Here is a 26,887-nt window from a genome sequence, read left to right on the forward strand (position 1 = left end):
CCCAGAATACAATGAAATGATAAATTTAAAAGTATCCAAAGCAATTCGAGCAGAATTCACCAGTTCCTGGAATAACCAAGAAAAAGAACGTGGCCATAATACATTTCAAGGTTCCAGAATTAAAACAGTTTTTCTACTACAAAGTCCACTTAAGTGAAACTTTACAAGAGAAATACCATGTTACACTGCACATTAAAAAAAAAACAAAATATCATTGTATAAGGCATTTAACATAGTGTGTGGACCATAATGAGCAGTCATCAGTATGAATAATAGCTGTATTTCCTCTATTTTAAGATATACTTTTCTTCATAATTTAAAGTTTCAGAAATTGGGATTCAGCTCATAACAACATGTAAAATTAAAATAGGGTTTTTTCCCTAAAAAAAAGAATAAATTATTAAATTGATGGTACACTCCACAAAAAATGGCAACTAAGAAATGAGGAGACAGGCACTATACATGGTAAATACTTGCCATGAATACTTCCTTTAACCCTTCTGGCAAACCTTTCAGGAGAGAGATTTTATCACCCCATTTCTAGATGAGGAGACTACGGCTTAGAAAGGCTCAGTAAGTTGCCCAAGATCACACATCTGACTCTAAACTCAGACTCTCAACCACTGCAATGTGCTGCATTCTCATTTACTATTTTACTCTCACCAGATAGATTTACAGATTTCTTTTTTTTTTTTTTTTTTTTTTGCGGTATGCGGGCCTCTCACTGCTGTGGCCTCTCCCGTTGCGGAGCACAGGCTCCGGACGCGCAGGCTCAGCGGCCCAGCCTCTCCGCGGCATGTGGGATCTTCCCGGACCGGGGCACGAACCCGTGTCCCCTGCATCGGCAGGCAGACTCCCAACCACTGCGCCACCAGGGAAGCCCCAGATTTCTTTTTTTAGTGGAGCACAGAGAACTTAATATTGGGCTGTCCTAAATCAAGCTTGTTTTTTTATCTCCACATTCCTCACAGTCCCCACCATCTACCTGTCTATTCCTACACCTCTTACCTGAGCTCCAGACCTGAATTTCCAACTATCAAGTTGGAATGCAATTGATTATTCCAGAGCTGCACTGTCCAATGGTAGCCGCTAGCCACATGCGGCTGTTGAGCGCTTGAAACGTGCTAGTGAGGCTGAGGAGCTGAATTTTTAATATTATTTTATTGTAATTAAAAGTTAAATGTAAAAACTGGTAATTCAGTTACTGAAATTTTTAAGCATGTTTGAAACAAGTTGGATATGTGAATCTATTTTTTCAACTGTAAATTTTTATGAACTCTAAATACAGATCAAGTATTTCTGATACAATCTTTGCATCTGAATTAAGATATGCTATAAAAGTATACAATTGATTTTAAATACTTAGTATGAAGAAATAATGTAAAATGGCTCATTAATAGTTTTTTAAATGACATGTTTCAACATGTTGAAAATGACATTTTGGATGCACTGGGTTAAATAAAATATATTATAAAATTATGAAATCTAACCATTTCTTCTTACTCTATAATGTGGCCACTCAAATTTTCATTACGTAAGTGGCTCATACTACATGTCTACTGGACAGTACCCTTCCTAGAGATTCCTGTTGCCCTCACCACAGCCATCAATAGCTCAATGAATGGCATCACCATCCCTCTAGGGCAGTGCTGTCCTACAGAACCTTCTCTGTTCATGAAAGTGTTGCATATCTGATGATGACTGGATGGTGGTGGTGATAATTGTTTCTGACTCACAGAATCCCTAGGTTATTGTGGAGACAGAGTTCTTAGGAGACTGGAGAATACCACCTATTATTTTGACTTTCCTCTGGGCGAAGAGGTAGTCGGTACCAAAAATTGCAGACCAGGGTTAAGCAGCAAAACTTTCTGTGACAATGACAATGTTCTATATCTGCACCATCCGATACAGACGCCACGAGTCCCATTTGGCTACTGAGTACATGAAATACGGCTAGTGCACCTGAAGAACTAAATTTTAAATCTTAATTCATTTAAATCAGTTTAAATTTAAATACCCATATATAATGGCTACTGTATCAGGCAGCACTGCTTCTAACCTACCTGCTCCATCTGTAAGTCTGGAAGTCACCTTAGTCTCCTGCCTCACCACCAACTGCCCCTTCTCCCACAAAAGTACACACACACACACACAGACAGATATTCAATTAGCCAGCCCTGTGTTCTTTAAAGCTTTCATTTCGGTATGCTTCTCTACCCCCACTGTCACTACTTTCTTTTTCAGTCTTTAACAAGATTAAGGCCACAGCCTCCTAGTTGGCCTCCTCACTTAGCCTCCTCCTACCCACTCCCTGTAAAATGTAAATAAAATTTGTTATTTCCTTTACACGAAAGTCTCCAAAGTCTTGGCATTTCCCCAAGGTAAAACTCTAGACTCTAACATGATCGACAAAGCCCTCCATGATCCAAGCCCCATTTCCAGCCTCATCTTTCACCACTCCCGTCCACCTCCCAATTCTTGCTCATATCGTTAACCCTCATCATGCTCTATTAAAACTGCCTGTGTACTTGTCTCCTTCAATGTCTCTAGCATCCTGAGAGCAGAGACAGTGTCTCAAAAATTATATTGCTAAGACAGAGCACAATACACAGTACACAAATGAAGCATACTAGAGTTTCTATAAATATTTTTTGAATGAGGGAAGAAAAGGGAAAAAAGAAAAACAAGGAAACAGATGTGTACTCTGGGACAACTATGAAAATAAAAAATTTGTAAAGCGGATATTTTTGCTATATTATTTGAAAGAATTTTAATATGAATTTAAGTAAAGATTCAACCCCTAATTTCAAGGAAATCCTGATTGGTGCTTTTAAGAAAGGCATATAAAAAACTTGCTATGTAGAAATACATACTATATTATCTGCATTTGTGAGTTTAAACCTAAAGAATAATTTATATCCATTTTTTTTCTTTTTTAATATTTACTTTTATTTATTTATTTGGTTGCGCTGGGTCTTAGTTGCGGCAGGCATGCTCCTTAGTTGCAGCTCACCAGCTCCTTAGTTGTGTCATGCGAACTCTTGGTTGTGGGATCTAGTTCCCTGACCAGGCATCGAACCCAGGCCCCCTGCACTGGGAGGGTGGAGTCTTATCCACTGTACCACCAGGGAAGTCCCTATATCCATATTCAATTAACTTATTTTCAGTAACCAGGAATATAGATAGAAATTGCTGCTCTATTAAAATCAAGAAATGCTAAGCCTAAGCAGTACTCCAGTTATTTCAGAATGGATTCAGAAACTTGGCAATACTAGAAAATTAACAGCAAACCACTAGAAAAACCACCAGAAAAATCAAGTGAAAGGTCCAATAACACCACTTTCAATAACTTCTTCTACTTTATAACTTTCCACTTATGCATGGGAGAAAAATATCAAGCAAAATTCAGCCTAAATTTGATACAGCAGTTTAGAAAGGGATGCAAAACTGTCTGAAATATTCGAAATTATCTGCCACTAATGAAAGCGAAGTGAATACTGCCATGAGGGTAGAAAAGTCACCTGTGTGGCATCTGAAGGGATGGGTCCTGAAAGATCTGAAGGGATGTACGCAAAAAGACTGTTGCAAAACACAGCTGCTTTTTGTTTCAGAAGAAATCCTGAGCCTCTCGGATCTTTAATAACTTCTTACTGTTTAATCATAAGTTCAACTTAGTCTTTCTTCCTTGAAAGAAAAGGTCAGCAACAGTAAATTCTGTATGTATGAGGAGAAAAATCATACATATACATAACACAAGGGGAAAAAGTCAGGTAGAAATCAATTTTAAAACCTGTGTAATCAACCACATTAACAGGTTAAAAGAAAAAAAGACTGTCTCAATAGATATGAAAATGTATCAGGTAGATTTTAACATTTATTAATGATTAAAAATATTAACAAATTAGGAAGAGAAGGAAACTATCTCAATCTAACAAAGGATAGGTGCAAAGGCAAATAAGTGTCTGTAAGGGAACAGGCACCTCTGCTGCTGCATGTCTGGTGACCTGTAGCATTCTGAGTCTAGGCAGAACGCTTCTGACCTCCTCCTGCCCCCCATGCACCACCCCCAGCCCCGCCCCACCACCCAGAACAGGAGAGGATGGGAGGCCTACAAGAGGCAGCTACCAGGCCATCTCCCACAGTTCCCCTCTCTCCCTTGGAGGCTGTCATGAGAGAGTTTCTCATTGCTGCCTGGAGTCTGATGAGGCAGGAGACTTTCAGCCCTACCCATCTCAGAACAGAGCTGTAGAATATGAAACCACGTAGGGGCAAATTAGAATGGGCTCCTTAGCAACAGGGCATCCCACAGCTCACCGCAGTCATCAGCAATGGTTTTGTTTTGGTGTCATCCTTTTTGGCCTATGGGACAAGAGTCATAGAGAGCTGGCACCTTTGGCTCCACTGCCCATGTAAGTGATAAACTGTCTAACCTGGAAGCGTTCGTTGTATCTATACCAGTCACATCAGTCAGGCCTTGGTCTTGGCCTTGGCCTTGCCTTGTCTTGTGTGTGTGTGCCTGACACCACCATACTTCACAGCGAAGAATTAGCTGCCCCAGCAACCACTGATTTGCCTTTTCTAGAAATTTCATGTAAATAAAATTATAAACAGCAGTTTTTTCCCTGAGCGAAACATTTTTGAGGTTCATTTATGTTGCTAAATGTATCAGTAGTTGCTCCTTCTTATTACTCAGTAGTATTCCATTATATGAATATACTGTATTTTGCTTATCAGCTCATCAGTTGATGGACATTTGGATGGCTTCTGAGATTTGCTATTAAGAATAATGCTGCTATGGATATCTGCACACAAGCCTTTGTGTGGACATATGTTTTCATTTCTCTTGGCTATAGATACCTAAGTTGAATGGTTGAGGACATACAGTAAATACATGTTTAATTTAAGAAATTACCAAACTGTTTTCCAAAATGAGTGTAATATTTAACATTTCTACCAACAATGTATAAGAATCTCAGTTTCTCCACATCCTTGCTAATACTTGGTACTTCAATCTTTTGACTTTACCATTCTAGTGGGTATGCAGTGGCAATATACTGTGGTTTTAATTTGCATTTTCCTAATGAATAATGATGGTGAGCATCTTTTTCAAGTGCTTACTGCCATCAATATATCTTCTTTGGTAAAGTGCCTATGCAAATCTTTTGCCCATTTTGGGGGGGTGATGTTTATCTTTTTTTTTTGTAAGAGATCTTTAGATATTCTGAATGTTAAGTCCTTTACCAGATATATGATTTGCAACTATCCTCTCCTGATTTGTCTTTTGTATTTTCTTAATGAATTCTTTTGAAAAGCAAAATTTTCTAATTTTGATAAAAGCCAATTTATCAATATTTTTCTTTTATGAGTCATGTTTTTGGTGTCATATCTAACCCAAGGTCTCAAAGACTCTCCTATGCAGTGAGGCTTGAGGTTCATTTTTTTTTTGCATACTGAGATCTAACTGTTGTAGTACCCTTTGTTGAAAAGTCTATCCTTGCTTCCACTGAATTACCCTCCCACCTTTGTTGAAAATTAATTAACCATATATGTGTGTTTATATCTGGACTCTCTACTTAATTCCATTGATGTCTATATGTCTCTATGCTGATACCACTCCTGTTACTGACCATGACAGTCGCTGACAGACAATTAATGTCAAGACATTCCTGGAAAAACACAAGGTGGGAGCACTTACTCTACCAGGTATGAAGACTTACTATAAAGCTATAGTAACTAAGACGGACTGGCACTGGACCGAGATAGAGAAACCAGTAGAACACAACAGAGAGCCTCAATTTATTACAAAGCAGTTGAAAAAGGAAGGAACTGTCAATAAATGATGCTGAGAAAATCAGGAACCAAACGGGAAAAAAATAAACCTCACAGCATATGCAAAAATCAATTATAGACAGATCATGCTGCTATATGAGAAAGGTAACTTGCAGAAAATAACAAAAGAGTAACTTCATGACCTTAGAGTAGGAAAAGATTTCTTAAACAGGACATAAAAAGCACTAACCATATAAAGGAAAATATTAACTGGACTACACTAAAATTAAGAATCCAGTTCTTCAAAAGACACCATTAAGAGAACAAAACAGCAAGCCATAGAGTAGAGGGGAAATATTCCCGACACAAATAACCAAAGAAGGGCTCATTTCCAAAATACATAACTCCTATAAATTAATTAGAAAAAGAAAAAAATCCAACAGAAAACTGAGCAAGATATCTGAATAAGCACTTCACGAAAGGTTCTCCAAATGACCAAAAGACAGAAAGGTATTTAACCTCATTTGTAACTGGTGAAATGCAAATTAAAACTATAAGATACCACTATAAATCAATCCACCAGAACGGCTGAAATTAATACCACTGACAATAATGGCAAGGATGTAGAACAAAAAGAAACTCTCAAATACTGCTTCAGGGCATGTAAGTTTGTACAACTACATAGGAATAGCTGGCACTTATCTAGTAAAACTGCACATATGCATACTCTATCACTGAGCACTTTTTTTTTTTTTTTGCGGTACGCGGGCCTCTCACTGCTGTGGCCTCTCCCGTTGCGGAGCACAGGCTCCGGATGCGCAGGCTCAGAGGCCATGGCTCACGGGCCCTGCCGCTCCGTGGCATGTGGGATCTTCCCGGACCAGGGCACGAACCTGTGTCCCCTGCATCAGCAGGCAGACTCTCAACCACTGCGCCACCAGGGAAGCCCCCTATCACTGAGCACTTTTATTCCTGGCTATGAAAGCATCAAAAATACATGCATCAAAAGACTTGTGTAATAACGGTCATAGTGGCATAATTCATAATGCCCCAAAACTGGAAACAACCTAAATATCCATCATTAAAATAATGAATAAGTTGTGATGAACAGAATACTATTTAGCAATGAAAATGACTAAACCACTGCTACACACAACAAATCTAAATCTCACAAAATGTTGAGTCAAAGAAGCCAGACATAAAAGAATATATACAACATGATTCTATGTATATAAAGTTGGAAAACAGATAAAACTAAATAATAGAATTATATGAAGAAAAGCAAGAAAATGATTCCCATGAAAGTCAGGACAGTAGTTACCTTTATAGGGGAAGGAATGGGTTGTGATTGGTAAGGGGCAAAGAAAGTTTTTAGAACGCTGGCAAGGTCCTAATGTTTGACCTAGATGATGGTTATACCAGTGTTTATTCCATAAGTTTTCAAACTATACATTTGTTTTATACACTTTTCTCAATGTGTGTTACATTCAAGAAGGGCTTCAAGAGGGAATTAATTCCTTCAATTGATAAGTTATATTCCCATAATAAAATTATGTTTAAGGTCCAAACTTCTACTTCGTGAAATGTTTTCACAATTTCAGAGATGTTTAACTGAAGTTCAGACAATGAGTTACCTAATTTCCATGAAAAGGGCTTTTAAACAAAAAAGAAGGAAAAAATGAAAAGAATATATATACACACACATAAAGGGGCTGTCAGATGGAAACCATTGTCTATTCATCTCGCAGCACACCATATTAAAGAAAGCTAAAAGGAATACAAGGTTTAGCTTCATTCTGGGTGAACCACTAAAAATGAGAGTTCATATGGACTTCAGGTGACAGTGATGTGTTAATGAAAGTTCACCAGTTATAATAAATGTCCCACTCTGGTGGGAGACTGATAATGGGGAAGGCTATGCATGGATGGGGGCAGGGATTCTATGGGAAATCTCTACCTCCACTCAATTTTGCTGAAAACCTAAAGCTGCTCTAAAAAATAAACTCTTTAAAGTGTTCAAGAGTTGCTGTATCTCTAAAGCACAGCTCTGATCATGTGTCTCCTAATTAAAAACCTTCAATAGCTAGCAACACAGTATCTCAAGATTGGAAGGAACCTTAAAAATTACTCATTCAGTGCCTAGAACACAACAGGGGATGCAGTACCTCATAAAAACATTCACACCATCACTGGACAGCAATGACTTACAAAGTCCATAGGGAATAGTAAAATGGAAGGTTGCAGGAGAGGGAAAATCAAGAACACTACATGTCTTTCTGGCTTGAACAACTGGTAGTGTCATTTAACAAATTAAGGAACATCAGAAAAGAGAGGAATCATACATTTAGTTTTGGATGTGCTGAGTGTAAGGGGCATCCAAGTGGAAATACTGGATAACAATAGCCCTTAGACACAAAAGAGGTAAAAGCTGAAGACAGAAAAATGAATACTCAGCATACAGATGAAAAATGAAATAGAAAATGAGATGAATATGACCCAGCAATCCCACTACTGGGCATATACCCTGAGAAAACCATAATTCAAAAAGAGTCACGTACCACAGTGTTCACTGAAGCACTGTTTACAATAGCCAGGACATGGAAGCAACCTAAATGCCCATCAACAGATGAATGGATAAAGAAGGTGTGGCACATATATACAATGGAATATATTACTCAGCGATAAAAAAAAAACGAAATTGAGTTATTTGTAGTGAGGTGGATGGACCTAGAGACTATCATACAGAGTGAAGTCAAGTCAGAAAGAGAAAAACAAATACCGTAGGCTAACACATATATATGGAATCTAAAAAACAAGTTCTGGAGAACCTAGGGACAGGAAAGGAATAAAGACACAGACGTAGAGAATGGACTTGAGGACACGGGGAGGGGGAAGGGTAAGCTGGGACGAAGTGAGAGAGTGGCATGGACATATATACACTACCAAATATAAAATAGATAGCTAGTGGGAAGCAGCTGCATCACACAGGGAGATCAGCTCGGTGCTTTGTGACCACCTAGCGGGGTGGGATAGGGAGGGTGGGAGGGAGATGCAAGAAGGAGGGGATATGGGGATATATGTATATGTATAGCTGATTCACTTTGTTATAAAGCAGCAACTAACACACCACTGTAAAGCAATTATACTCCAATAAAGATGTAAAAAAAATAAAAATAAAAGGTTTGTACTTAAAAAAAAAAAAAGAAGAAGGAAAATGAGATGAGCCAGAGAAATTCAAACATTTAATGAATGGTAGAGAAAGATTCAACAAAGGTGACTGGAAAGAGAGTCCAGAGAACCAGGAAGGAGAACAGAAGCATAATCTAAAGATCCCAAAAGAAGTGAGAGTTCTGCAAAGGAAGGAGAAATCTACTGTGCCAAACACAGCTGTAGTGGGCAATCTTAAAAATGGCTCTGAATGATGTCTACCTCTGAGTATCCATGCTCTTGTGGAATCCTCTCTTGCCTGTGCTGGACCAAGTGACCCCCTTCAAATGAACAGGATACAGCAAAAGTGACAGACTGTCACTTCTGAGGTTAGGTCACAAAAAGAATGGCTAGTAACTCCCCTCCTCAATCTCCTTGATATAGGGCTCGACCCATGTTGTGAGTAATCCTGTGCAGAGACCCAAATGGCAAAGAGACTGATTTCTCCATCAAACAGCCAGCAAGGACCTCAGGCCTGCCACGCGCCACATGCCTGAGCTGGACTCAGACCCTCCCCCAGCTGAGCTCTGAGATGACCAGTCCTAGTCAACATCTGAGTGCAGCCTTATGGGTGACCCTGAATCTCACACACCAAACCCAGATGCCTGCCAAAGAAACTGTGAAACAATAAATGTTTGTTGTTTTAAGTTAAGTTTGGGGGTAATTTGTTACATAGCAATAGACAACTAGTACAGATGCTAAGAGGTTAAATAAATGGATAGAAAAGTAGCCAGTGTATTTAAAGAAAGCCATTAGTAATCCCAGCAAACATTTCAGTGAAATTGTGGCAACAGAAACAAGACAAATAGATTGAGAAGAAAATTACAGGTGAAGAAATGGAAACATAAAGCAAACGTAGACAACTCTCTCAACAAATTCTGGCTGTAAAGCAAAGAGCAAAGCAACTTAAAGCAAAAGGCAAAGAAAGTATGAAGTTGGAGAAGAATCTGTTGTCAAAAATGAGAGACTTTTCTTAAAGTTTAAGTGATGATAAAAACAAGCCAGTTGGGGGACTTCCCTGGTGGTCCAGTGGTTAAGACTCCATGCTCCCAATGCAGGGGGTCCCAGTTCGATCCCTTGTCAGGGAACTAGATCCCCCATGCCACAACTAAGACCTGGCACAGCCAAATAAGTAAATAAATATTAAAAAAAAAAAAAAAAAAGAAGCCAGTTGGGTGGGGAAATACACTCTCACGGAACTTCATTCCATTACTAAGAAACTCCTCTAAAAGTTCTCAGTACCTCTCTGCCTTCACTGATAGCTGGCGTTCCCAGGATGCCTCTTCCCATGCAGCCCTTTCAAGTGGAGGCTATGAAGTCTCTCACGTGGCACACCCAATATTGGGAAATGAGGCAGTTACCCTTCTTTCTTCCACTGCCACCTCTAGGCCACTATTCCTGAACCCTCATGTAAAATCCTTGTTACTCTGATTTTCAAGCTACTCAGTAACACAGTCTCCTACCTCCACCTCTTCACTATCAGCCAGGGATGAGCTGGACACCCTCCACACTCAGCGAGGATATGCTGGCAGCTAGTTTACATCGCCACTATCTTCTACGCCACCACCCCGGATCTTTCCAATACTATAAACCCGGATGAGGCAGCTAACACCAGTTCCTCTAACCCAGAGGTCCCCAACCTTTTTGGCACCAGGGGCTGGTTTCATGGAAGACAATTCTCCCACGGCTGGGGTGGGGGCCGAGGGGCTGGTGGATGGTTCAGGTGGTGATGCAAGCGGTGGGAAGTGGCAGATTACACTTCGCTCGCTCGCCTCTCACCTCCTCCTGCCGTGCAGCCCAGGGGTTGGGGATCCCTGCCCTAACCCATCTTCTGCAGTAAGCAGATCTCCATTCTCTGCGTCTAGCCATTTACAACTAGTTGTCACTTCACTTAATTGTACCATTCTCCATTCAGTCATCAAATATTTAGTAAGTATCTGTTATTTGCTTAGTAGAGAACAAATGACAGTCCCTGTTCTCATGAAATCTAGGACATAATTTTTCGTATTTTCCACAAAGACAGCATAAAAAGATCTAACTGAAGTCTAGACACATTACAACTACTACATTTCCTTTATTTATCAGTCTGGGAACCATGTCAGTTCTAGAAAACTAGAATTATTGTCTGATGTAACCTAGTGAATCCATGCTGTATCCCAGCAATCACCTTTCCCCTGACAAGGCTTCTAAAACTACTTTTTAACTTTTTAGATAATCTGTTCTAAAATATTGCCATAATTCAATTAGATTCCTCAATCTGTAAGTGTGTAACTGTGCTGCCCTAAACAGTAACCACTAGTCACAGTGGCTATTTAAATTAATTGCAATAAAATTAACAATACAGTTTCTCAGTCACACTGGCCACATTTCAAGTGCTCAAAAAGCACATGTAACTAGTGGCTACTGTATTTGATGGTCAAAGATAGAACATTTCTATGATCACACAAAGTTCTATTAAACAGTGCTGGTCTAAAGTTTTTGGTATTCACTTCCTTCTTCCCCGGAAAAAGTTAAAATGACAAATCCTTTTCCAGTCTCCCGAGCACTCTCTGGGGCTCCAAAATATCCTAAGGAATTCCATACTTCAGGATCATTATCACCATCATCAAAGTCACCATGATCAAAATCACCACCACCACAATGTCATCCTCAGGGCAGCTGATTTTTATTGAGTACTTACTGTATTCCAAGCATCTTATTAAAAGCTTTATGAGCGTTAGCTCATTTATTCTTCACAACAATCACATCAGATAGGACTATTATTCTCATCTAATGAGAGTTTAACTGAGTTTTAGACAATAAAGTTTCTCATCCAGATTTATATAGCTAGGAAGTGACAGCAATCCACAAACAGTTTAAGCAAATTAATCACGTAATTATTTTGCCTTTTTAAGACAACACACTTTTTCACAGAAAGGAGAAGTGATGCCCACACCTCACACTAGCACTCAACATTCCAGCCAGACCAAACTATCTTCAGATCACTCTACCTGCCCTACAGCTTTCTTGCCTTTGGGTCCTGCACATGCTGTTCCCTCTGCTTGCATCCTTTTCATCTGGCCAAATACTACTTATCCTTAAGATCTCATCTCAGATCTTCCTACAATCCATCCTATGAGCCCATTCATGCAACTAAATAAACCACTAACTAATTTGACTTTTACACAAACCTATGCTTCTATTCAATCAGAGAATATTAAAAGTAACACTAAATGGCTTCACTACCATTTAACTGGAAACAAAGTAATTCACAAACGTTTTCCCCACATAATACGCAAAACAATACTTTACTTAAAACCAAAACAAAGGTCGGGGCCTCCCTGGTGGTGCAGTGGTTAAGAATCCACCTGCCAATGCAGGAGACACGGGTTCAAGCCCTGGTCTGGGAAGACCCCACATGCCACGGAGCAACTAAGCCCGTGCGCCACAACTACTGAGCCTGCGCTCTAGAGCCCACGAGTCACAGCTGCTCAGCCTGCACACCTAGAGCCCACACACCGCAACATAGAATAGCCCCCGCTCGCCGCAACCAGAGAAAGTCGACGCGCAGCAACGAAGACCCAACGCAGCCAAAAATAAATTAATTAATTTTTTTTAAAAAAAAGAGAGCTTTAAAACCAAAGGTCAGGGGAATGACTGCTAATGAGTTTGGGGCTTCTTTTTGGAGGATGAAAATGTTCTAAAATTGATCGTGGTGATGAATGTACCAAAAGAATTTAATTGTATACTTTAATGGGTGAATCGTACGGTATGTGGATTGTCTCTCAATAAAGCTGTTATTTAAAAAAAAAAAAGGTCTGCAGGTAGCTAGACTTATAAAAACAAATATTAAGCCTGCAAAAAAAAATACATAGGGGATAAAAATACTTGTTATATTTATGCAATTTTAAAATAGCTAAATGCCGTGTTATTGCACAAAATTTCACTGGTTAGGAAAAGCAAGAAACTGGAAACAGTGTCTGCCTTCAGGAGTAACTGGATGGGACAGAAGAGACTTATTTTTTTCCCTGTATACTTTTATAACTTCTGATTTGATACATGTGTTAAAAAAATAAGTGTACATATAATTAGTAACAACAGTGTCATACCTCTCCTTAGTACAAGTATAAACTCCCAGGTTGCATATTTTGTTCTGAAAATAATAAAGAATGAAATATATATGTTTTTAAAAAATCAGTCGAAGGAAGTAAAAAACTGAAAGATTCTTACATTTGTCTCATCTCACACTAAAAAGCATTCAGTCATTTCTCTGTTATTAGACATTATAATCAGGCAGAATTCTTTCTTACCCAACAGTCTGACACATCTTTAAACAATGACACAGTTGACCATTCCCTCCTCCTTGAAAACTTCCTTTCCTTCATTTGTAGTACATCACACTCTCCTGGTTTTCCTCCTACCTCAATAACCTCTTATTAATCTCCTTTGCTGAATTCCTCTTCATTTCCCAAGAAGGTGTCCAGAAGGTAAGTTCCATGAAGGTGGGAATTTTTGTCAGCTTTGTTCACTACTGTATTCCCAAAGGCTAAAAAAAGTACCCAGAACCATACTCAATAAATAACTGTTGAATGAATAAATGAATGAATCAGCACCTCCAGGCTCACATTTTGAAAAGCCATAGAAGTAAACTATATTCCACATAACCTTTATGCTTAATTTACTTTATTACATTATATTTCTCTGAAAATTGTTTATTAAAATTGTTTATTATTGGATTAGCCAAAATACTTCATTCCCTGCTCTTCCTCCATCAATGTGTTTTACACAGTATGTGCAAAACGCACATTTAACAGCTCTTATACTACTTCTAAAAGCATAAACATAGCATAGAAAAAGAGCCGTTGTTGCTATGGGAATTTTCACTTTTGTTTCTAGTACTAACGTTGAATTAACACAATGACATACTTATCTGATTTTAGTAATTAAAAAAAAGGGGGGACACCCCAGTAGACTTAACTAAGATATCACAGTAATGACTAGCAAGCCACATTTCTTGAAAAATAAAACATACTAGTTTTCTCAGCCTTAAGAAATTCTAAAGAGAAATAGAACACTTCTACCCTACATTTTCCCCAAATCATATGACTGCATTCCAACAAGAAGAATCACATCCCACTGTCAGCCATGGAAATGTCATTTTAGCACTATACAAAGTTTCACTGCTATTTTAGTTCACATTTGTCCCCATGTATACCCCATTAAATCAAAGTATAATTTATAAGCCAAAACCAGATATGTGAATTTTAATCTTTCCTTCTAAGTGACTAATCCAATATCAAAACTATTATTGTACCAACTTATAATTTGACCTGTCGGAATACAATTAAATCTTTAGTTTATAATTACAAATTGGACCACACCCTTTCTCACTTAATAGCTATTATATCATCTGTTTCCTACAAATTTCGTCAAGCAGATATATTTGCTAGAATAATCTGCTCATTAAGTAGGCATGTTAAAAAAAGGTACCTACTGACACTCACTCTGTATATTTCTCTCTCAGGTTATGGGAAAGCACTTCCCTGGCTATGTTCCCAAATAAATTGAGTAAGCCTTTGGAAAGTCACTGCTTAAACTCCATTTCATGACCGTTTCCCTTCCTCCATAAATGAATTACTTAAGAGTCATGCCTACTTCCATCCATTACATAACAAATGTCAATCTCAGGGCCTGTTTTCCGAGGAAGAAATAGCTTAAATGATATTAACTGATAGGTAAGGCCAGTGAATACTGTAATCTAATAGGGAGCAGGAATCCAGAAAAGAAGATTCTGATTCAATGTGCTAGGTTGTGAAACACTGAAGTGAAGAACGTTGAACACTGTTTACTCTTAGTAACATCTCCCTATACAACGACAGACACATGCCCCCAAAATGTTACTAAAAAGCATTTTAAAAGCACCTGACTCCAAGAACGTTTCTGAGAAATTGAGGGACCTACCAAAAAAAAAAAAATTATTCCACTTCACTTTTAAAGTGTCTAATAAAGACATGTGCAATTGAGAAATTTTAGAAAGCTCCAATAATTGTTAATTAAGTGTAACTTTACAACAATTAAACACAAAATAGCTGTCAAGGTTTACTAAAACATGTGTTGTAAAAGACAGTTGTGCTTCAAAACATTTAAGTATGTTTCGCATAATTAGCGCCAACAGAACTATTCAAATTGTTCATTGTATCCATCCAAAGCAGTCAACCAGAACCACGTGCGACTACTCCTCAGAAACGTGTCTTCCAAAGCAACCACCTGATCCTCAGGCCCTCTCTTAAGGGGCCAGGATAGAGCTCTGAAAACGAGGTGGCATAGAGATCGTTCAGGCACAGAAGAAAGACTGGAAGATAACACCTTTAAGGAACTAAGTGTACTGGGACCTATTCCCCAATGTTGCTGCCAGAAGGAAGTCGTCTAACCCAAGATCTCGCTCTTCTTGAACGGTGTAGAACTCCAAACCCATCCACGCTCACACCCCGAGCCAAAAGCAGAGGGATTCTCCCCCCGCTCGACGCCCCACCCGCTCCGCCTGGAGAAAAAAAAGACCCCAAATCCTAAAGTAGAGATGTGAGACCTAGTGCAATAGCTTCTCGAACTGCCTCAAAGGCAACATCCACAGCTCATCTTCCTTCTGGAAGCCAAGCCTCCATCTCCTACCTGACCACTTCACAGCAGGAAAAAAACCAGAATCCTCGTCTCTTTCAACGCTGTACATCAATACCCAAACCCCAGACCCAGCCGACCGCACCCCAGCCTCCCGGGGCTCCGCGAGACGTACACCTCCCCACCTCGCGCGCAACACCACGCCTCACAAGCCGGGCGCCCGCAGCCGCAGCCGCCGCCGCCGCCGCCGCCGCCGCCGCCGCCGCCGCCGCCCCCGAGCTCGTCGGTGGGCTGGGTGGGGCCGCCCTCCCGGACGTCCCATCCCCCCCGCAGGGCGCGGAGGGGGAGGGGTCCCCGCGCCTCACCTACGGCTCCGCCCTCCCCGGGGGCGCGCTGCAGGGACCCAGCCAGGGCCGTGAGGAGGAGCGGGCGGAGGAGAGCCGAGGGGCCTAGCGCCAGCAACGGGCGGGAAGCTCCAGGCGCCGCCCGATCCCGAGCTGCCGCCACCGCGGCCGTCTCACCCTGCTCAGGGCTGCCGGTGCCGGTGCCGCTGCCGCTGCTGCCCGGGCGCCGTCGCCGCCCCCAACGCCGCCGCCACCACTACCACCGCCGCCGCCACCGCCACCGCCGCCACCACCACAGCCACAGCTCGGCCGGGGCGCCCGACGTCACCGCGCCCCGCCCCCTGCGCGATTTCCCCAGCCCCGCCCCTGGATGACGTCAGCGCGAGCCCCGCCCCCGCCCGACCGCGCCCGGTCGGCGTCCCGCGGCGTCCCGCAGCCTCCCGGGAGCGCGACTCGGGCGCGCGCGGGCCTCGGGCACTTTCCGGGGTCTGGCGGGCGGCGGCTCTGGGCTGCCGGCAGACGGCGGCGCACAGCGCACACGGCAGGCGCGGGTCGGGCGGCGTCTGTCTCCTCCCGCTTGCCGTAGGAGGCGGTGCGGCGCGAACAGTGGGCCGCCGCCTCCGCCGCTGCCTCAGGGGGCAAGTCACGCAAAACCCGGGGCTAGCCGCCCCGAGGAGCCTGGCGCCCGAGGACAGGTGGGCTTCCCGCCCGGAGGCCCTCGGGCTGCCCGCACGGCCCGGGAGACACCGCCAACGGTCTTTTCGCGGTTCGCCTCGGCGGTCGGGGAGGGAGGGCGGGGCGGACGGCCGTCCCAGTCCTCGCGGGCGGCAGCTGGTCCGGCGTCGGGCTCCCCAGTTTCTGGTACCGAAGCGCAGACGGTTTCCTTGTCGGAGCCACGCACCGTTAATGTAAGGCCGTAAGTAAGCTATCGCTGCACTAAGAAAGTAAGAGTGATTTGAATCGTGTTTTTTCCCGGCTGGCGATTGTTTTATCAGTAACTCTAAACGCCCCTGAGAGCAGTTGAGTCACCGCCAGCGTCCACGCCCTCGTGGCCCCACTGTCACTTTCCCGTCCCTCGTCGGGGTTCTCGTCCCTTCATTCGTCATCGCAGCCCCATCCCGCCCAGCGTCCCCCGGCCTGCTGTACAGTCGCCCCCTTCCGTAGGGTCCGTACGCGGCCGCCGCTGTCAGGACCGCTGCCGGGGGACGCTCGGTCCTGCCAAATGAAGCATCCTAAAGTGTTTCATTTTCTCGAGCACCCGACTTCACTCAGGAATAAACCAACTTCCTTTGACTGTTTCTCACGATCCTTCTTATCTGACTGCTGATCCGCTCGTCCTGCTGCTCCCCAGCGGTGTGGTGAGATGAAGGGAAAGCAGAGTGGACTCATCTTATCTTTCTAGTTTCCATTCTGCCAGTGTCTACGTGTGTGACCTTGGGAAAATCCCATTACTCCTGGGTCCTGCTTTTCGTAACTGTAAAACGGGGTGTGAACGAGATGTCTCAGATCTATCCCATCCCTGAAATGTGGGGATCTGAAGAGTGTGAGATGCTAAGCATTGTTATTCATGCGCGGGAGTACTGTCAGTATCACAGACACAGAAATTTTTTTGGTTTCTTTTTTGTCATTCCATTGTTCTTTTTTCTTATTTACTACTCTGCCCCACATATCTTTTTTTAAACCTACACTTAGGATTTTTTTTTTTTTTTAATTAAAGCTGGCTGAGTGCATGCATTCGTTGCCTCTTCTTCCTGGAACCCCATTAAAATGCTAACAAAGGAATGAAAAATGATAGAAACCCGTACAAAACAGAAAATGGGAAGGGAGCCACCAAGAGATTTTTTTTCCCTAATTTTACACACAGAAAGTGGGTGAGGTCTGATTAAACAAAATGGAAGAAACCATAATGTGGAATAGGCGTAGGGGGGGTACTGCAGCTGAAGAAGGAGGCCTACCTGCCAGAAGTGATTTAGAGAAACTGAAATTTGGAGACACTGACAAGACAGAGCAAGAGTGAGAAGCAGGGCTGAAAACAAGGACACTAAATAAAGGTCTCTATGTAGAACAGTGGAACCCTCCCTATACCTCAGATACAATAGCTAGGCATTTATCCCAGGCTAAAAGTCAAGCTTTTTCATCATCTCTGGGGAGCATTTAATGACTAAGAGTAGAGCATTCTTTATTCTGGCACAATAGCCAGTTTCCTACCCACTCACCCTAGAGGGAAGTTGTGCAAGTTGGCAAGACCCCCCCCCCCAAGTTCTAAAGATGCGTCATCAGCATCCAACTACTTCATCTTAAATATGAATGGACAACCAGGGACTGTTAGGTGTTTAAGGGAAGTCTGCAACTTGGGGCTGGGGAAGGGAGGGAGAGGATAAGGAGAAAATGTGACCACAGAGGAAAAAGAAACTTCAGAGAACTTAAAAATATGCTCACAAACTTTTATTACAGGTATGAAACAAGGATAATGTACTCAGATAAGTAACAATCCAAGAACAAAAAGTAAGTCTTGAAATTAGAAATAGGAAATTGCCAAAATTATAAATTCACTGGAAGTGTTGAAAGGTAAAATCCGTGCAATTTTAAGAATAGAAGAAATACGCAAAGAGATGGAAATTGCAAGAGAAAATATAAGAAAAATAAAAAGTCTATCCAACAGGACTAATACCACAAGAGAAAGAGAAAAGAGAGTAAATAAAAGATGGAAAGTTACCCCAAAAATAATGGAACAAAATTTCCCAGAGCTGAAAATGTCCATTAGTGGAGAACAAAAACAACTTTGTGAAATGTTAAAACTCTAAAGATAAAGAGAAGATCCTGAATTTCCAAAGGAAAAATGTGACCCATAGGGACCTCCCTAGTGGTCCAGTGGTAAAGAATCTGCCTTCCAATGCAGGGGACGCAGGTTCGATCCGTGGTCGGGGAACTAAGATCCCACATGCCGTGGAGCAACTAAGCCGGTGTGCCTCAGCTAGAGCCCACATGCCACAAACTACAGAGCCCACGCTCTGGAACCCATGCACCACAACTAGAGAGAAAGAACGTCCATGCCACAACTGGAGAGAAGCCCGCACACCTAAAGGAAAGATCCCGAGTGCCGCACCTAAGACCCAACGCAGACAAAAATAAATAAATAAATAAATAATAATTTTTAAAAGTGACCCATAAAAGAGTAAGACTCACACTGCGATTAGAATTCTTACCAGCAACACTAGATATGAGAAGATAACAATGACCTTCAAGTTTCTGAGGGAAATATTTCTTTAACTTCAAATTCTAAGAATTTTCTTATTTAAAAAAAACTCTATTCCTAGCTGAATTATCATTAAGAGAGCAAAATGAAAACATTTTCAGATATGCAGAGACTCATAAACTCGAACTCCCACGTAGGCTTTTTTTCAAAATTTAAAGATGAGATAGAAATGAGGTTTCTGACAGCATCACTATCCAGGATTCACTAGATCTAATTCAATAGTAAAGGGAAATCCCAAGAGCTAGGCTAGATTGGGATGGAAGGATAGGAGTTCTGGGAGAGGATTCAACTGAATAATTAGTATGATAGAAAGCTTAGAAAATGCTGGTTTCTGATGTTCAACTTTTAGACCAAACCTGTTAATAAATTATAATCTTGCTGTAGTTGAAGCATAGTTTATAAATTATACCAATGTTGACAACATAAAGGTAAGAATACAGCTGGCAGTTTAAGATGTGAAACATAGGAAAGGTAGAGGTAAAGGGAAAAGCACTCAAGAGACGATGTGTATAGTTGGCAGAATAAGAAGCAGTTGCTAAAGTGTACTGTTAGAAGTAGGAAAAGTGACCAGTGGAGGAGCAAGGAATTATTAGGCTTACTGAGAGGATAGGAAGAAACGAGGTACAGGGTTTATAATTAAGCTAAATCGTCATCAAGAAATAATAGAAGACTTAATATCGTTAAAATAAGCAGTACTCCTCCATTTGTTCTGCACATTCTATGCAATCCTATCAAAAATCCCAGCTGCCTTTTTTTTTTTTTCTAGAAATTGACAAGCAGATCCTAAAATTCACATGGCAATGCAAGGGACTCAGAATAGCCAAAAGAATCTTGAAACAAACAAAAAAAAGTTGCAACACTCATTCTTCCTGCTTTCAAAACTGACTACAAAACTACAATAATCAAGGTAGTGTGTTGTACCAGAATAATGATAGACGTATATATCATGGAAAAGAATTGAGACTTCAGAAATAACCCACACATTTATGGACAGTTGATTCACTGGGAAAATAGTCTTCTCAACAAGGGTGCTGGGACAGTTGTATAACCACATGCAAAAGAATGAAATTGGACCCCTACCTCACTTACGCAAAAATTAATTAAAGGAACTTCCCTGGTGGCGCAGGGAATCCGCGCCAAGGGAAGAGACATGGGTTCGACCCATGGTCCAGGAAGATCCCACATGCCACAGAGCAACTAAGCCTGTGCACCACAACTATTGAGCCTGCGCTCTAGAGCCCACGAGCCACAACTACTGATCCCGCGTGCCACAACTACTGAAGCCCACGTGCCTAGAGCCCATGCTCCGCAACAAGAGAAGCCACCGCATTGAGAAGCTCACGCACTGCAACGAAGAGTACCCCCACTCACCTCAACTAGAGAAAGCCCACACGCAGCAGTGAAGACCCAACGCAGCCAAAATTAATTAATTAATTAAATTTTAAAAAAATTAATTCAAAATGGATCATAGACCTAAATATAAATGCTAAAACTATAATACTCTTAGAAAAAAACAGGTGTAAACCTTCAGGACCTTGGATTAGGCAATAGTTTCTTAGCTATGAAACCAAAACCGTAAATGACAAAATTTTAAAATTGGACTCTATCAAAATGGAATATAGAAAACTTTTGTATATTCAGCTTTAAAAAGTATGGTGAGCCTTGAAGACATTATATCAAATGAAATAACCCAATCACAAAAGGACTGTATATTGTATGATTTCATTTATATGAGGTACCTAGAATAGTAAAAGTCATAGAGCCAGAAAGCAGAAGGGTGGTTGCCAGGGGTTGGGGGAAGGCAGATGGGCATTTGCAAGCCAACCAAACCTGCCAACACCTTGATCTTGGATGTCCAGCCTCCAGAAATGTGTGAAATAAATTTCTGTTGTTTATGCTGCCCAGTCTGTGATATTTTGTTACAGCATCCTCACCAGACTAATACAGATTTTGGTACTGAGGAGTGGGGTACTACTGTGACAAATACCTTAAAAATGTGGAAGGGGCTTTGGAAGTGGGTAATGAGTGGAGGCTGGAAGATATTTGAGGTGCATGTTAGGAAAAGCCTAGATTGCCTTGAAGAGAGACTCTTGGTAGAAATGTAAACGTTAAAAGGTAACTGTAGTGAGATCTCAGAAATGAGGAGCATGTTATTGGAAACTGGAGGAAAGGTGACCCTTATTATAAAGTGGCAAAGAACTTGGCCAAACTGTTTCCTAGTGTTCTGTGGAAGGTAGAAATTAAAAGTGATAAACTGTGATATTTAGCTGCAGAGATTTCTAAGCAAAGTGTTGGTGGTGCGGCCTGATTTCTTCTTGCTGCTTAAAGTATACAGCAGGTGAGAGATAAATTAAAGGAGTTGTTAAGCAAAAAGGAACCAGAACCTAAAGATTTGGAAAATTCTTAGCCTGTCTACAATATTGTAACTTGCAAGAAATATATACTGGTGAGCATTTTGTAATATGCTTAAATGTCAAATCACTATGTTGTACACCTGAAACTAACATGTACACATAATACAATACATCAACTATACTTCAATTAAAAAAAAAGAAATATACATTTGGTCATTCATATGACCAAAATATATCTCATATTTGGTCTTCATCCAAGGTTCTTGACTCACAGCTCCCAAAACCCTTGGAATTTCCTGAGGGATAAGAGCAATGGGAACTTCTCTTGTCATAATGTTTGGTCTCTACTCCTCAGTTCCTGAAATCACTTTCAGAGTCATAAAGGTAAAATGGATGTCTTGTTATTTGTAACAAGCCCCTTTCTACCACAACAGGATTTATGTTAATGAGGTGACTTTTGGAAAGCCCTAAGTATGGGGACTTGTCAGCAAAGAACCCAACCATGAATAAAGGATTGGAACTTTCAGTCCCACCCCCTGACCTCCATGGAGGGAAGAGAGGCTAGAGGTTGAATTAGTTGTCAATGACCAATGATTTGATCAATCACGTCTATGTAGTGAAGACTCCACAACACTCAAAAGGACAAGGCTCAGAGAGCTTCTTTGGTGAATACCTGGATAAGTGGGGAGAGTGACACCAGGAGAGGGCGTGGAAGCTCTGCGCCCTTTCCCCATACCTTGCCCTATGCGTCTGTTCCATCTGGCTCTTCCTTTTATAATATCCTTTGATAAACCAGTCATCCAGTACGTAAAAATGTTTCTCTGAGTTCTATGAGCCACTCTGGCAAATTAATCAAACCCAAGAAAGGAGTCATAAGAACCTTTGATTTATAGCCATCAGTCAGAAGTACAGTTCACAAGCTGGACTTGCAATTGGCATCCTGAGCTGGGAGAGATTGTTGGAACCTCCAGTTTGTGGCCAGTTGGTCAGAAGCACAGGTAACAACCTTGCTTGCATCTGGCATCCTGAGAGGGCAAGAGGGGTGTACAGCAGTCTTGTGGGACTGAGCACTTAACCTGCAGAACTTGATGTTGTCTCTGGGTAGATAGTGTCAAAATTGAGCTGAGATGCAGGAGACCCAGCTGGTACCCAGAGACTTGCTCCTTGGTGGTGTTGGGAAACCACCCCAACTCCTCACATGTTGGAATTAGGTGTAGAACCCAATTACTATCCATATTACGATAAAAGAAGTATGTTCTGGAGAATACATCAAGGGTGTAGCTGGATAGTCATTTGATAAAGAGGTCATGGGTGCAACTCATGGATTTAATCAGTCATCTCCTAAGTAACCAGGAATAGAAATAAGATTATACCAGTAGAAACACTGCCAGTTTGAACTAAGGGGCATAGAGACAACAAAATGGAGGAATACTGTCAGACTTCTGGGAGTCTACAGGATAGGACAATAGAGCTACCTGGCTGCCAATTCACATCACCCTTCAAGAAAAGCAAGAAATGACACCAAAAGTGATTCAGAGATCAACAGGCCTGCTACTCCAGCCACCAGCCCAGAGAGTACAGGTCTGGGGGGCAAGCTGTCTCCTTGGTTTCAGTGGAGCCTGCTACCAACCAGTGCTTCAGGAATAAAGCTGATGCCCAGGGCTGAGGGGGTGGAGCCACCACCCAGGGCCAAGGGGATGAGGTTGCCACCCCAGTGGGCCTGGAAAGCAGAGCATTGAGCCCAAAAGGATTACTCTTGAGCCTTAAAATCTAATGAAGTTTGCCTTGCTGGGTTTTGTACTTGCTTTGGACCCATTTCCCTTTCTTCTTCCTGATTTCTCTCTTTTAGAATAGAATATCTCTCTATGCCTGTCTCACCAGTGTATTTTGGAACCACATAACTTGTCTGATGTCGCAGGCTCACAGCTGGCAAGGAATTTTGCCTTCGAGTGAATCATATCTCAAGTCTCAACCATACCTGATGATATTCAGGTAAGACTTTGCACTTAGAGTTGATGCTGGAATGGGTTAAGACTTTGGGATGGGGGTGAATGTGTTTGCCTGTGAGAAGGACAAGAATTTTGGGTATCCAGAGGGCAGAATGTTTTGGACTGAGCTGCATTCTCCCAAAATTTATGTGTGGAAGCCCTAACCCACAATGTGACTATATTTGTAGACAGGGCTTTTAAAGAGCTGGTTACGGTTAAATGAGGTCATATACAGTCTGTGGTATTTTGTTATGGCAGCCCTAGTAGACTAATTCAGACACCACCAGGAAAGTGAGGAGACAATACACAGAATGGGAAAAAAATTTGCAACCACATATTTGATATTATATCCAGAATATGTAAATACTTCTTAAAACTCAACAATAAAAAGACAACCCATTAAAAAATGGGTACAGGATTTGAATAGATATTTCTCCAAAGAAGATATATAAATAGCCAATAAGTACATGAAAAGATGCTCAACGTCATCAGTCATTAGGGAAATGCAAATCGAAACCACAGTGAGAAACCACACCCACTAGGATGGCCATAATCAAAAAGAGTGTAACTGTTAGTGAGGACTTAGAGAAATCAGAACCCTCATACACACCTGGTGGAAATGTAAAATTGTGTAGTCACTTTGTAAAAGCCTGACAGTTCCTTGAAATGCTGAATATAGAGTTACCATAAGACCCAGCAATTCTAGTCCTAGCAATATACCTAAAAGAATTTAAGATATCCACACAAAACCACAAACTTTTGTATATGAATATTATAGCAGCATTATTCATAGTAGCTGGACAGTGGAAACCAAATCATGAATAAATTCAAAAAAAATAATTTTAACAAATTGCTGACCTGCAAGAAAGTAAAAGAATTGCCCCCAAAGACTCAGTGGCTTATAAACAGCAAATATTTATTTTTAAGTTAGTTGGGATTTGACAGCTGGAGGGAGGGGCGGTCAGCTGCTGTGCTGTGCTCAAGGTACAAATCAGTTCCACACATCTCCCATTCAAGGAACCAGACTAAAGGAGCAGTAGTCACCTGGGTTGTAACTTCCTCATGATGGCAAACAAGCATACAAGAGGCTAAGCCACAGAATCACTTGAAGCTTCTGCTCAAGTGTGTCATATGTCCTGTTGCTCACACTTCATTAACCAAAGCAAGCCACGCAGCCAGGTCCAACATAATGGTGTGGGAAAGTATACTCCTTTCATGGAGTAGAGGAAAGGAAGAAAAAAGGGAAGGAAAAAGACATGCCTTTCCCTTTAAGAAAACTTCCTAAGAAATTGTGCACACCACTTCTTTTTATATCCCATGGTAAGAGCTTAGTTCATGGTCATTCCTTGCTGAAGGGCAAATTGGAAATATAGACTTTATTGTGGATGGTCATGTACCCAGTTAAAATTAAGAAGTTATATTACTAAAATAAGGAGAAAATGACTATTGAGAAAAGCTATCAATCTGCCACAAACTTCTAAAACAATTAACTGATATTTAAAAACTTAATAGGGACTGCCCTGGTGACGCAGTGGTTAAGAACCTGCCTGCCAATGCAGGGGGCACGGGGTTTGAGCCCTGGTCTGGGAAGATCCCACATGCCGAGGAGCAACTAAGCCTGTGAGCCACAACTACTGAGCCCGCATGCCACAACTACTGAAGCCCGCATGCCTAGAACCTGTGCTCTGCAGCAAGAGAAGCCACCGCAATGAGAAACCTGTGCACCGCAACAAAGAGTAGCCCCTACTCGCCGCAACTAGAGGAAACTCATGCGCAGCAACGAAGACCCAACACAGCCAAAAATAAATGAAATAAATAAATTTATAAATAAAGACAGGGAGGATAGAAAAGGCAATCTCCTACTTTAAATCTACTTAGAGTCCCTTAAGGAGAATCTAGAGAAAGGAGGTAAGCATCTGTTCATATAATGGGTTCATATAATGGGTGAGGACTTTCCAAACCAATAAGAGACATAAATCTATAGATCAGGAATCACTAAGAACAGGACCAGTAAAAAGAAATCCAATCTAGATGCAGTGTAGTGAAACCGAGAACATAAAAGACAACACATCTTAAAGTCAGTTGCATTAGTTTCCCAGGTCTGCTGTAACAAAGTGCCACAAACTGAATGGCTTAACATCACAGGAATTGATATAGTCTCATAGTTCTAGAGGCTGAAAGTCCAAGCTCCAGGTGTCAGCAGGGCCTTGGTCCTGTGAAGGGGAGGGGAGAACCCTTCCCTCCCCTCCCTAGTTTCTGGTGATTTGCGGCAATCCTTGGCATTCCTTAGCTTGCATCTGCAGCCCTTCAGTGCCTGCCTCCCCGTCACATGGCATTCCCCTTTTGAGCGTCTGTGTCTCTCTTCCTCTTCTGATAAGGCACCCAGGTATATTGGATTAAGGGCCCACCCTCCTCCAATACGGCCTTATCTTAACTAATGGTGTCCACAATGACGCTCTTTCTTAGGCACTGGGTGGGGATTAGGGCTTTAACCTATCTTTCTGAGGAATACAGTTCAGCCCATAACATGAGACAAATAAATATCAGCTTACTTACAAAGGAACAGTAATTGGCTGACGACAAACCTATGAACACACAAGGGAAGCTGGAAGACAGAATAATCTCTCCAGGTGCTGAGAGACAATAACTGTCATCTCAGAATTGTGTACCCAGTAACACTAATTTATAAGATCAAGGACAAAATAAAGACATTTTCAAGTAAACAAAAGCACATGGTTTATTACCAATTGATCTTCATTAAAGGAAAATCTAAATGATACTTCAAAGGAAAATAATCCTGCAGATGAGGACCCAGAGGCATACACAGCTGCAGTCTGGGCCACCAAAAGGGGTACAGGGCGACTTAAAAGGGCCAAAGCTAAAAGCAGAGTCTGACTACCAAGTGGGAAGCATGTCCACACTGATAGGAACCCAGGGTTTTTCTTCCCCCTGGGGGTCTCATGATCATTAACCATCTGTGTCGGCAAAAGGCAGTCTTCCAGCTTTCATATCAGATGGAGGCAAGGGTAAAAGTTGATAGGAAACTTACATGACTTGGGTGCATTCCTGTGAGTGGGCTAAAGCTCAGTCATGCAGAAAGGGGAGGGGTAGGACTGCGGGCCTAAGACGGGACTGACAAAATAGATTCAGTGAGGTTCAGCCACACAGCATCACTGGGGACAATGACAAGAGCAGTTTATTCAGGTGGTTGAGTTGAAAGTTTGATTAATTGGTTCAAGAGAGAATGGGATGGGTGGAAGTACAAGTTGTGAGTATTAGCAATTCTTTAGAGAATTTCTGTTATAAACAGGAGTGGGGAAATATGAGGTCAACATTATTTTCCCATGTACCTTTCTCCTATTCCCAAATTCCACC

General features: G+C 41.7%; 2 protein-coding genes across 6 annotated transcripts in view; one reads left to right on the forward strand and one right to left on the reverse strand.

The window, feature by feature from the left end:
* ERC1 (ELKS/RAB6-interacting/CAST family member 1) overlaps positions 1–16,172 on the reverse strand; it is a 387,619-nt gene extending 371,447 nt beyond the window's left edge. Inside the window, exon 1 of one of the 3 annotated variants that reach the window (XM_029204193.1) lies at positions 15,936–16,172. The gene's annotated coding sequence lies outside the window, so the exon portion shown is untranslated. The remainder of the gene's footprint in view (positions 1–15,935) is intronic. The other 2 variants (XM_029204191.1, XM_029204196.1) reach the window with 2 other exon arrangements.
* Positions 16,173–16,643: 471 nt separating this feature from the next.
* The window catches only part of RAD52 (RAD52 homolog, DNA repair protein), a 55,977-nt gene continuing 45,733 nt past the window's right edge, over positions 16,644–26,887 (forward strand). Inside the window, exons 1-2 of one of the 3 annotated variants that reach the window (XM_029204970.1) lie at positions 16,644–16,822; positions 23,374–23,516. The gene's annotated coding sequence lies outside the window, so the exon portion shown is untranslated. Of the gene's footprint in view, positions 16,831–23,373; positions 23,517–26,887 lie in introns of all 3 variants that reach the window. The other 2 variants (XM_029204968.1, XM_029204973.1) reach the window with 2 other exon arrangements.

The sequence above is a fragment of the Monodon monoceros genome, unplaced genomic scaffold (assembly GCF_005190385.1).
Source record: "Monodon monoceros isolate NGI ecotype Baffin Bay Population unplaced genomic scaffold, NGI_Narwhal_1 Super_Scaffold_6, whole genome shotgun sequence".
Lineage (NCBI taxonomy): Eukaryota > Metazoa > Chordata > Mammalia > Artiodactyla > Monodontidae > Monodon > Monodon monoceros.